The sequence below is a fragment of the Lissotriton vulgaris genome, chromosome 10 (genome assembly GCF_964263255.1).
Source record: "Lissotriton vulgaris chromosome 10, aLisVul1.2, whole genome shotgun sequence".
Taxonomy (NCBI): domain Eukaryota; kingdom Metazoa; phylum Chordata; class Amphibia; order Caudata; family Salamandridae; genus Lissotriton; species Lissotriton vulgaris.
In genome coordinates, this window is record NC_141698.1 from 1067771879 (window position 1) to 1067785668 (window position 13790).

The window sequence follows — 13790 nt, forward strand, 5'->3', positions numbered from 1 at the left end:
ATGCCCTCCATGATGTTTAAATTCAAGACAACCCACAGAAAGACTAGGCCCATGCAAGACTCACTACCCCTGGGCATAAAGGTTGAAAAGTAGGCAAAATGGTTGCAGGCCTAACAACAATGCCTAGATTCAAAATGGCCACTTGCCTCCCTGCACATGGCCAGGGCCTGTAGCAGCACTCAAAATGGCCCCCAGCCACATGGCCTGTCCCTCCCCATGAACACCCCCAAAAATCGAAAAACACTGAAAAATCAGCACAAACCCATTCCATCCATGCCCTCCATGATGTTTAAGTTCAAGACACCCCACAAAAAGACTAGGCCCATGCTAGACTCAATACCCCTGGTGAAAAGGCCACAAGTACAGCCCCAAAAAACGAAAATCACTGAAAAATCAGCACAATCCCATTCCATCCATGCCCTCCATGATGTTTAAGTTCAAGACACCCCACAGAAAGACTAGGCCCATGCTAGACTCAAATACCCCTGGTGAAAAGGCCACAAGTACAGCCCCAAAAAACGAAAATCACTGAAAAATCAGCACAATCCCAATCCATCCATGCCCTCCATGGTGTTTAAGTTCAAGACAACCCACAGAAAGACTCAGTCCACCCACCACTGAGTACCCCTGGGCAAAAGGCCCCAAAACAGCCCAAAAATCGAAAATTCCAAAATTGTAGTTGCAGCAACTGTAATGCCCAAAACAACTTACTTGTAAAATTTCTAATCCAACAGTGATCCAAAGAAAGTCAAAAAGGCCTCAAATCCAAATATCCAGCAGCATCCACAAAAAGTAATCCTTCCAGCTCCAGATCCAAATGAGAAGTGACCAGGAGATGGACAAAGCACTGGGAGGAGCCTGCTGGACAGGAAGAGGAAGTTGAAGACTGTGGGGCACTTCCTTCCTCCCACCCCCCTCCCCCCTCCCCAAAATGGACTCCTCGCTAAAAAAGTGCAGGCAAATGTCAACCTAAGGAGTTATTCAGATAAAAATCATCATTTCAAGAAGGTTTATGCTGCTTGCTGGTGGATTTCTTGTGCAGAATTGCAAATTTTATATTTTCGCTTGTGCAAGATTGTTGCTGCTCGCCGCATCTCAAATCTCGCAATTGCGAAGTACCGCGAGACGTGATCTCGCCGTACTCGCGTTGACAAACTCTCGCTGTGCAAGTTGGCAAGCCGCGATGACGTAATCGCGCTCGCCAAACTCCCGCGGGATCACACAGCAAGATCCAAAATGGCGCAGCACTCACAAAATATCGAGAAAAACAACTCGGCAAACGATGATAAACGCCGCGCGCTGCAAAAATTGTATCACCAACGCCGCGCGCCGCAAAATTGTATCAGCAAGAAAAAAAAATCCGCTGCGTGCAAATTTGCGGATTTTGCGGGAAATTCGCAAATCTTGCGGATTGCGAATTTACCGAAAATCCGCAAAATCCGCGAGCGTAACGGATTTTCCGCCCATACTTAGGTACGCCCTGCCACCGCCTGGTCCTGAAAGAGCCAGTGCTTATCGGATTCCCACCTGCTCCACTCCACAAGGTAGCGCAACTGCGCCGCCTGAAAATATTTCCGGAGGTCCGGGATACTGAGGCCCCCCGCCTCCGGGGCGAGCGTGGAGAGAACCCTCTTCATCCACGGCTTGCGGCCTTGCCAGACAAACCGTGCGATGTCCGCTTGCGTCTGCCTAATCCAACCCACTGGAGGCTAGAGCGGCAAGGCTCGGAAAAGGTATAGAATCTGGGGTAGAACCGTCATCTTGACCGCAGCAATCCGGCCAAGCCAGGACAACAGGCTTTTGCTCCAGCGGCCAAGCTCCTCCCTGATCTTCTTACTAAGAGAGGCGTAATTAGCCATTACCATCTCTGGCAACGTCGGCGCCAACAGAATCCCCAGGTATGGCACCAGGGACGATGACCACTGCATGGGAAAGAGCCGCTGAAGGTCTCGTCTAGTATCCGCAGTCAGAGACACATCTAGAGCCACCGACTTGCCCATGTTCATTTTAAAACCGGCCACCCGCGAAAAGGCATCCAACTCGTGGATGCAGGCGGGAAGGGACCTCCTGGGATCGTCCAGGGTCAGCAGGACATCATCCACATAAAGACTGACCGTGTGAACGTACTGCCCCATCTTGATCCCGATCGCATCCGGGTTTTGGCGGATCCTCTGGGCAAACGGCTCCATGTAAAGAGCAAAGAGGAGTGGAGAAAGTGGGCACCCCTGCCTAGTGCCCCACTCGATTGCAAAACTACAGGAGCTGCACCCATTGACCCTCACCGTCGCTGAAGGGTTCCTGTAACAATTGAAAACCATCGAGCAGAATTTATCACCGATGCCCAGTTTCTTGAGCACCCGCTCGAGGTAAGGCCAGCATCCGCTCGCCTGGGATCCGCGAAGCCTTCTCCAGAATGTGCGCTACCCGTTTAGTATTGTCGACAGTTTGTCTGCCAGGCACAAAGCCAGCCTGGTCGGCCTCAACTAGACCCGGGAGGTGCAGGGCCAGCCTGGACGCTAGAATCCCCGTGTACAACTTGAGGTCGACATTCAGGAGCGAGATGGGCCTTTATGAGCCGCACAAGGTCCGGTCCTTCCCAGGCTTCGGGATCACTGAGACCGTCGCTCTCAGGAGATCCGGTGGGATGGCTCCTGATTCGGAGAAGGAGTTAAACAGCCGGGCGAGGATAGGGGCCACAACCGGGCAGAAGGTTTTGTAAAACAGGGACGTGCAACCGTCCGGGCCCGGGGCTTTCCCGTGCTTAAGTCTGGCTATCGCGGAAATCACCTCCTCCACGAGGATATCGCGCTCAAGGTATTCCGCCTGAGCGGGGTCCAACGCCGGAAGGGTCACGGACTCCAGATATTCCACGGCATCCCGCGACGAGGGGGGCTCCCTGGCGTACAGCACCTCATAAAAACTACAAAAAGTTTCCGCCACAGCCGCATCACCAGAAACCGCCACCCCATCAGCACCCAAGAGTTCCTTCACCACGTTACGCTGGTGCGCGACACGAAGCCTATGTGCCAAAAGTTTGCCACACCTATCTCCCCCTGTGTAGAATGCATGCTTCAGACGCAGCGCTGCGTATTCCGCCCTGTCCATGTCCAGCACCGACAGGAGCTTTCAACTGCCTCCAAACCCTCGGAGCTCCCGTACGGCGGTGGACCTGTTCCAGCTCCCGGACCTGGGAAGTCAGCTCCTCCCTCTTACGCTGCTGCTCCCTATTTTCTGCCGAGGAGATGGAGATGAATTCCCCCCTGAGAACCGCCTTCAGCGCCGCCCACTGTGTCGCCAATGAAGTGTCTGAGTTACTGTTGTGTACCTGGTATTCCCGGATCGCCTCCTCAATATGTTTTACAACTGTTTTTTTGTGCAGAAGGGTGTCCCTAAGGCGCCACACCCCCCGAGAGGGGGAAGTCGCCGGCCACGCAAACGTGCCCACGACCGGCGCGTGATCAGACAGTGTCAGGACCCCAATGTCCGCCGCCGTAGCAGCGGCACGCATCGGTCCACTAACCAAAAAGTAGTCCAACCGTGCGTAGGTCCGGTGCGCATGCGAGTAATAGGAATAATCCCTATCTGTAGGGTGGAGGGTGCGCCAAAGGTCATGCGAATCCATGTCGGTGATTTGGGCCTTCCCGGCCTGGGAAAGTTCCCCAGTCTGCGGGAATCGCTGCGCTGATCTATCTAATGCAGAATCAAAGACTATATTTAAGTCACCCCCTAGTATGACATGACGATCGGGGGAGGCAGTTACGTCCACCAGCACTGAATCCAAAAAGCGTTCTTGATGGTCATTCGGGCTATATAAGGAGCCAATAGTAAACGACGTGTCCCCTAGGCGGAGGCGGTATGCCAAAAGCCTTCCCTTCTGTTCAGCAAATTTATACAGCACTTCCCCCCTGAAGGAGCTCGACAGCAGAATAGCCACTCCCGCAGTCTTGGACGCAGCAGAGGAGAAAAACTGGGTGGGAAACCAGGCAGAGCGCATTCTGTGACAATAACGGGACAGCAAGTGGGTTTCTTGCAGGAGACATATATCAGCTTGTGTCCCCTCCAGCAGAGACAAGATCGCCCTAAGCTTTACAGGGTTATTCAGACCCTTAACATTAAGGGTCACCACCTTCAGGGACGACATACCTCCCAGGGTCCGGAGACGCTATGCCGCGGGCATGCAGCTGGCGGGGGAGGGGCACAGGGCAGCAGCGCAGGACAGGCAAAATAGGACCAAGCGTGAACATATAAAATACTGGACGGTTCCTTCCCAACCCCTGAACAACTCCCAACCCCACCCCAAACGAACCAATGGCAACTAGCCAAATTCCCACTCAAACACAAACAACCCATTGTCCCAGTCAAGTCCCAAAACGGACAAGTCTGCAGAAAGTACCAAAAGTGGACGTCCGGCCACTCGCTCTCCCCGCTCCCCCCCGGCCCTCCCTCCGACCCCCAAACCTGGCCCCGAAGAAGCTATGTCCATCTCCCCCCGGAGTGAGTTTACGCCGTCAAGGCCACACCGTTCGGGGCGGCCGAGTCCCTGGCCGCTTCTCTCAAAGCGCTGGCCATGTCCGCTCTGATGGTGGGCGAGTCAGGTCGCCCAGCGCTCGCCGCTGATCTCCTCCTCGCCGACCGCCTTCTTCCTCCTCTATCCGAGCGCCTCCAGGATGGTGTTGCTCCATCCTCCTCTGTAGCCGTGATACCCAAGACGCCGCAGACATCCTGCAAGGAGCGCAGCTGATGCAGTACCCCGTTCCATCGGAATATCAAACGAAAGGGATGCCCCCAGGAGTACGGTGTCTCGTGCTCACGCAGGAAATCGGTTGCAATCCTGAAGGACCTGAGCTTCTGTAGCGTGATGGCAGACAGGTCCTGATACAGCGCCACAGGTCGCTCTCGGAACGTCAATGGTTGTTTTCTGCGGGCCTCGGACATGATGCGCTCCTTCACCGGAAAGTCAGGGAGGTAGGCCAGGATGTCCGGCGGGGGTGCCGCCGACTGTCGCTGTCGGCCGACTCTGTGGGCCCTGTCGATGCGGATCGGGAAGTCCGCGGCCTCTCCCAGAATCTCCCGGAACAAGTCCTGCAAGTAGCCCACCAGGTCTGTTCCCTCATTTGCAGACGGTACGCCCCGTACCCGTATATTATTCCGCCTCGACCTGTTCTCCAGATCCTCGTTGTGGGCTTGGAGCTCAACATGTTGCTCCCTGAGACGGAGAACGTCCTGTTGCAGATGGACAATCTCGTCGTGCCGACGTTGGGCCGCCGCCTCCACCATCTCCATCCGTTCGCCGAGGCCCTCCACCTCTCTGCGGACCTCGCGTACTTCACTGGCCACCTCCTGCTTGAGTGTCTGGAAGTCAGCCTTAAGCGAGCTGAACAGTTCCTCCATGAAGGACCTCGTGACAGGGGGCTCACCCCCGGTCGGGTCCGCAGCAGCCCGGGAAGAGCCCGGAGACGGTTGCGCCCTGTCTCGCTGTTGCTGGGCCCTGCTAAGCATGTCCGGCAGGGTGCGATCCCCCTTCCTCGATCCTCCTTTTCCGGACATTCGTGCCCCGTATGCTGTCTCCCTCAACCAAGGCAGGAACACTAGCTTCGGCTACCTGCAGTAGGCTCGGCCCTCGATGAGTCTCCAACGCTCGGTAGAGCCCCTCCAGAGGGATCGCCCGGCCTGATAGGGACACCAGGGGACCTGCGCCACAGATGTCAAAATGGCGGGCCAGTCTAGTCACATAGGGCCACTCGGTGCCCAGCCAAAGTTTCAACAGAGACCCCCTCAAGGGGAACCCCTGCTGGCGCGTTCCGCAGGAAGGGAGAGCCGTGCAAAAGCAGAGATGTAGGAGATGGTTCCAAGCGACACTGAAGGAAGGCTGCGTCACCGTCGCCGTGAAGACAAGATGGCGGTTGGGCGGGGCCGGGCAGATCGTCCCGGCCCGGCGATGCCACCAGGGCCACTCCAAGAGCCTGGTACACAGAGGAAAGTTCTAGCCAGGGCCGTCCAGCTAGAGAAGAGAAACAGTAGACCTGGCTCCAATCCTAAGCAGTGTCGCCAACTGGCCACGGGGCCGGGGCCCGCACAACGTGAGAGGCCACCGCCGCAAGTCCAAGCACCACCACGATCACACGGCAGGGTCCTCGCTCAGCAATGGCACACAGCAGTTGTCCCTCCGACGATCCCCTTCGAGCACCGGGCGAGCTCCATTCCAGATCGCTAGACATCAGCACCAGGCCCCAGCCGAGGCATCCGGACAGTGCTCCGCTCTGCTCCGCCTCCAAGGCGCTCCACCGTCCGGCTATCGGTCTCTTATGGTGCTTCCGCCGAAGCGATCGGGGCCAAACTAGCATCAATGTGTGCCCCAGAGTCTCCGTCGTCCGTTTCTCAGCCGCTGAGCTTCAGCGGGGGGAGAGAAGCTAACGAAAAAGGGCTCGGGCCTAGTTGGGCCGGAGGAGCTGCGGGAAGAAGCGTCCGCTCACCCCGCCATCTTGGCCACGCCCCCCGACACTCCTCAAATTTAATAAAACTTTTTATTTGAATCTTTTAAAATTTAATATTTACATTAATCATTTTTTTAAATTATTAAATTTCTTTATATAAAAATGTTACTAATATTATATACTAATATTTAATACACTCCCCACCCTTATCCCCTATAAACCCAACCTCCCCTTTTAAAATATTTATTTATTTATTTATTTATTTATTTATTTTAAATATACTTTTTTAAAATACTCCCCACCCTTATCCCCTATAAACCCAGAATCCCGCTCCTAAAATTAGATATGATAATGTTTAAAAAAAAATTAAATGTATTAAATATTAATTAAATTGTGAATAAAATTGTATTTTTTTAGTAATATTGAAATTTTTATACACTATAATATATACATTTTTAAAACACTCCCCACCCTTATCCCCTATAAACCCAACATCCCGCTCCTACAAAATATATACCTTTTTTTTAAACATAACAAACTAGATTTATTGTACATACACATTTCTATAGCAATTTTATAACAATATTATAACTATAAAATTTAAAAATACTCTTTTTATTAATAGTAAAATAACGATATTTTTACACTTTTATGATATTTTTACACATCGATATTTTGTCTTCGATATTTTTACTTACGATATTTCTACACTCAGACTTAATTCGATATTTTTGCTGTCAACAATTATACATCCGATATTTCTGTACTTTTTTGATATTTTTACTTCGATATTATGTCATATCGATATTTATTTCTCGATATTATGTCTCCTTACCCTGATAGAACCAGGAAAGGGAAGAGATCCCTTGTTACTTCAATCCAAACAGTCATCCATGCACCCTTTCTCCCTTCCATCCACCAACTGATACCCACCATTTCACCTTTACATCCTGTCATCTACTCTTTCTTTCATCCATCATTCAGTCTTTTACCACATTAATCATCCACCCTTTCACCCATCCACCCGTTCGCCTATCCATCCTTTTACCCACCCATGCATCCTTTCATCCACCCATGCATCTTTTCACCAATCCACGTTTTCACCTATCCTTTCACCCATGCATCCTTTCACCCATTCACACACTCAGGCATAATTTCATTCACCCATGCATCTTTTCACCCAGCCTTTCACTCACGCATCCTTTCAGCCATCCATCCTTTACAATGGTAAATGGTCAATACTGTAGTGAGGCAGGCAGCAGAGAAGAGTTGTTTCAGAGGAAGTAGAGCAGAGGTAAACAAACCAATCAGGATGGCATTCCCCATCTACAAGTGAGAGTGCCAATGAGCTAAAAAAGGTGTGCCCCATCATATGCGGAGTAGGTCTTAGCTCTGCCATAAATATAATGCCTTTTGGTAGCAGGTTTGAGGGACAATGTGTGTTTTTTAAAACAAAACTACTGCCTTCTCTGGACCTCTGTGGCGCCTTCTCTCCTATTTATATTACCATTATATTTAGGTCTCGCCTGGCTCTGGTTGGAACAGACCTCTTGAGGTCTTCCCAAGATCTTTCAGTTCCCACACATTGCTTACCGTTGGTTGGCTTTCTTGTCACTCTTATTTGCTTACTGCTTTTTGGATATCTTCCCCAGGAGCAACATCCTCTTTATCATTCCTTTTACTGGTTGACTTATATCCTTCCACTGCTCACTTTTAGGGAACTATTGTTTTCTTTTGGTACAAGCACTCCATGTAACTATGTGCTTTCCAGCTCTTTCTCTTGTGTGCTTCTCCCCGAGAACTATATACCCAACCGTTGTGTTGCTCTCTCCCTTATATGCTGCTTGTTCTCTGTCTCTTGTGCTTCTCCGCGCCAAGCTCCCCTTCTCCGTGTTTCTCCCTCCCTCGTGTACTTCTCCCATTGGCGTAACAATAGCCCTACAATCCCTTCGGTGCGGTAGGGCCTGCGAGATCCAGGGGGCCCTCTCAAGCACTGTGCATAGACGGCAAGCACCTGGCCTGAGAGCTACTGACTGGGTCTGGAGCATGGGGACCACCCTTCATGCACTTTCAGGGGGCTTACTCAAGTTTTGTTACCCCACTGACTTCTCCCTCCGCTCCTGTGTTGCTCTCTCCCTCATATGCTGCTTTTCTTCACCTTCCTCACCCTGCTCTATTTGTATTCAATTCCCCCCATCCCCAGTTGCATACCCCCACTGCTCCTCTCTCATTGCATCTCGCGCCCTGTGGTTCTTTTTTTTATGGAATTATTTTGGGGTCTTGCTATATAAAACTTTATAAATAAATAGCAGGCAGCAAATTGCTGACGGCCCCTCCTCCTTACAAAATATGCTTTTGCACAGGTCCATTCGAATTGTTATTTTTTACTGTTCCATTTGGGATCGATAAATTAAAAAAATGATACCTGCATCATTTCATCGTTATGTGTGTGTTTGGTGAGCAATGTGAGCACATGCATCATCATGCATGCGTGCACCATCTCAATGATGTGTCAGTCCACCTCTGTTTTTGCACAGTGCTCTAAATCTTTCGCAAAAGTTGCTAATTGTCAATGCTGCACAGCACTGGAAAACAGCATTGGCAAAGCCAATATTTCCAAAATGGGAGAGCTATTGGCTTTTGCCAATGTTTGTTGTAATTCTGTTGAACTCTTGCCATTTAATTTGCCTGCTTGCAGTCAGGTGACCGCAAAATTCCCCTCCCTCACTGACTACTTTCCAGCAGCCTGAAGTTATATTCCATTGTTGTATAGTGATCAGAACATGTGATTGGTGCCTATAGGAAATGAAAGACGAGCAACGTTGTGCCAGAGTGACGCAAACCTTGAGTCACATTTTTGAAGCCATGCAAAGCCAGTTTGTGCGGCTTTGAGTGGCTCACAAAATCTGGAGAAATGCAACGCAGTGCAAAATGCTGCGTTGCGTTACTCTGCCCCCGCCCCCCAGTAGGCATTCCATGGGTGCTGCATGGGTGTTCCCCGGCAACTCCCATGGTTTGTGACACATTTCCATATTTACAAGACCTTATAAACCTGGGAGTGCACCAAAAGATGTATGCATCCCCAGGAGAGGTATAATGAGGAGAAATATCTTTATTTCTATTATTTTTTTCTGCAGCACAGATAAAAAGAGGAAAAAGCTTCTCAGGATTGTTTTTTGTGCAGGAAGGTGTCCCCATACCTCTTTGTTTAGATGCCGCTCACTGTAACCTGAATACAGCGAGCAGCATCTAAAAAAAGGGGTGTGGCCACCATTAAAGCGGTTTTGCATTTGCAAGAGTTTGAGCTCTTGGCATTAAAAATAACAATGTCTTTTATATATGTGTTCCTTTAAATTACACATAAATAAAAGGCAGTGCCAATAGCTTAAACACTCGCAAATGTGAAACCTATTGCATTGAAAATGCTTGTTAACCCTGCTCAAGAGGTAAGGAAAAATGCAAAGGGATACGTTGAGCATTTAAGAAATATGCTACCCGACTGTTACAAAAAAATGGGAAGAGTTAGATGGAGAAATACAGAAATGTACACGTGCTTATTGAGAAATAATGTACATTTTCAAAATGTTAACTGAAACAATGAGAAATGTCATATGTACTGAGTTTTGTGTGTTTTTCTTTCGGACCCTGTAATTGTGACCTCTGCCAAGACAGGTGTTTTAATAATTTGGCTTGGCTTGTTTCTCCCAGGACAATCATGCTACTCTGGGCCTGCCTGCCTGACAGGATCTTAGACTGACACTTGGGAATAATAACATACCGAAAAGTTAAAAAATCTTAATGTGGAGATGTGAATGGTGGAACATGTCAGTGGATTTCCCTGTGCAGCTATTATGGAATTTGCTAAGATTGCACATTGGTGGAATTGTGGAAGTTTGCAGAGTACACTATGTTAAGACATGTATTATGGGAACTTGCAAAGTGTACTAACTTTTGCATTACTGAAAATATCAGTGTGCTAACACCAGGGTTTAGTAGTGCCCATTTCCTACCAAGATTGTACAATGTTACTCGCCGAATATCCTACAAAATAAGTCCCTTGCTACAGAACTGCCTAACAATTGATGGAGACAATCCAAAGCCCCTGTAAAGATGTCTTAAAATTCTACCACTTACAGGCTAATAAGGTTACTACACTAAAATACTTGATATTCACTATATCTTCATATTTACACCGCGTTCCATTGAGAACAGCCCCAACGAATTTGGGGCCATATGTATGAAGCTCAAATAGGTTTTCAAGCGCCGAAATTCACAGAATTTTGGCGTTTGCGAACTCATTTTTGCCAAATGGTATGTATGTAGCAAATTTGAGTGCAAAATAAGGAATCGCAAATTTGCAATTCCTTATTTTGCGAATGCATTTTTTTGCGATTCCTTAAATGCAATGTATGAAGCACCCAAGTTGTGCGAATTCTCATTAAGAAATCGCAAATTACCACCAACTTAAAGTTGGTGGTAATTTGAGATTTCTTTCACAAAAGCACTTTTTTGCATTTGTGAAGGAGGCATGTGGCGCAAATACATGCCCTTAGGGCATGTATGTGCGCCATATGAGCACACATGTGAATTTCAGGTGTGCATCAGGGTGTCCTTATGACACCCCTGCACCCTTGAAATTATTCTCAATTTGCGATTCTCAAATTGTGAATCACAAATTGAGAATAACTTCACATTCATTCCTATGAGCCTCCTGGTCCATAGAAATGAATGAGAAATTATTCCTTAATTGCGATTCGCAATTTGCTAATCGCAATTAAGGAATTTTAAGAAATCACAAAAAAAAATCGATTTTCTACATAAATACGAATTTGCAAATCTCAAATAGCGATTTCTAAAAAATCGCTATTTGAGATTCGCAAATCTGGATGTTGATACATCTGCCCCTTGGTGTGTTAAGTGATCTTAGAACCCTACCAAGGTTTGACCAATGTTGCTGCAAAATGCGTTTGAAATATAACATTAAGACTAGATTTCCCTACATTTCCCTAGAGAACAGCACCAAATATCCTTGTAAAATGGTACTTAAATTTAAACAAGTTTATACCAAGGTCACAGTCCTAATGTTCTTTAAAATACACCATTTGTCACTAATTTCCCACACACCCATGGGGGAGACCCGATAACTTTGGTCTTTAAGGGGTATATTAGCAAGAACCTTGTTAAAATTATCGCTGTTTTAGCGGCAGGAAACTGCCGCTAAAACGGCGATAATGGCCTTGCTAATATGCATTATAGAATTCCAATACGAGCCCAGGTTAGATGTCCTGCACATCTAACCTGAGCTTCTATTGGAATTCTATTACGCATATTAGCAAGCCCATTATCGCCGTTTTAGCAGCAGTTTCCTGCCGCTAAAACGGCAATAATTTTAATGAGGTTCTTGCTAATATGCCCCTAAGTTCATCCAATATCTTTTGCGACTTTATTCAGTAAAATTCTCAATTGAGTCACGTACGTAAAAACAAATAAATGAACGTATTGCAATTACTCCTATTTCAATTTGATTTCCTTCAATAATAAAAATCTCTGTGGAGTTCGATGGTTAAAAATGATACTTTCCTGTACAGTGACACTTGCAACTTGGATCACTGACAAGATACAATTATAAATCCTTCCAATTTTGACAAAATTGCAATTTGATATTATTTTGAAAGCAATTATTCGAGCATACACAAACTATCCCTATATATAGCCGGGACACTCCCTCGGGGGTAGCCGTGCGCTCTATAAAATTCAAAAATAAATAAATAAATAAATCCCTTAGTCTTTAAATTCATTCACATTTTAGTTGTAGCCACAGGCCTATTTTGTGCTCTTAAATGCACAAACTTGCATCTGCTCTAAATGTCCCCACAATACGGTTAATTACTGCTGTACATGTATGTATATGCTTTAAATACATATCATAGTGGTGGTTGCTACTGAGTAGTTAGGGTTAGCATCTAATTACCATAGGAAGAGTATTTTTTGGTTTGTAATACCTCAGGTGACTTTTGACAAATCTTCACAAAACTTTCCCAAAAAAGTTCATCCACCTCTGCTCCTTCCTTGAAAATTTCCGTCAAGCTGGGTCCGAGAAAGAACAGGCGGGTCTCAAAACAGAATTTCCCGCTCCCATAGGTATTTTTGAACAGTGCCAGAGCCCAAACGTCTGAACGGAATGACATTAAATTTAGAAGTGTGCTTTTTGTGATTTGGTGTACATGTGTTTGGTCCTTTTTGTGAACTTGAGGTTCAAAATGTATATATTCATTGGACTCTCGCAGGCAATCTTTTTTATATTCGTGCAATCTGATTGGCTGTGAGGGTTTTCCCCCATCAGCAATCTGTGGGAATGAGAAGCTCCCCGAGTGACACAGGAGCTTGTGCTCTGATTGGCTGGCTGCAACATGAGGAGAAATATGGCACCTGTCATTTCAGGACGGGGGACTTATTCCCTATGTCCTGAAAATTACAAGAATAACATTTAAGAGGACAGGAATGGGGTACCCTGACTCTCTTGACCTTGTGGGGCCAAATGAACATTATAAAAATTGGGTTGCGGCAACCCCTGCAGGACTCTTGCAGGAGCCAGTGAGATGCTCCTGAGAGAGTCCTTTGAGAATCGTAGGGGCCGGGCTAGCTCCCTCAAAAGTCCAGCGAGACTGGAAAACCATTTTAAAAAAAGATGGGGGAGGGGCGTGGCCGGGCAAGATGGCCGATCGTACATGATCCGTCTCGGCTCCTGAGGGGAGATCAAGGAGATCTCGATGCTCCCTTCCTGCGCACAGCAGCGGATTCCGACCGAGGGATAATGTGAGGCAGCAGCAGAGAGTGCCGCTTGGTGCGTATCGCCCCTTCCTCGACGTTTCTTTCAGGAGTTTCGGCCCGGAAACAGAATGCCTCTCAAAATGGCGATGCACCCGCAACGCGTCCTTCGTGGCAACTCCGCTTCATGCCTCTCTGGGACACACTCAGCCCTGTCCACGCCTAAGACGCATTGAGAGGCAAGTGGGAGCAAGCTTGGGAGTGCTTTGGCGGGCCCTCCACCTGTAGCTGGTTCGGCGGACCTTTATTACCTTCTGGAGCGCCTGACTTCAAAATGGCGGCCATGCTGACTACCGGAACGGCGACATTTCGCGCCCACTGCCACTCTTGCGAGTGTCTTCAGCGACGGGGGGCCCCTTGCCGGTAAATACGACTGCCTCCTTCTCTTTGGCGCTAGTTGGGGAGCCCGACCTTCACCTTGGCAGCGATTTGACTGACATTGCTGGGCCTGGCGCCTCCCCTATGAAGCAGTCTCGCGAGGCAGTCGCTGCGGACTGCCTTGCAGCCTGGGCCTTTCCTTTTGGTGCG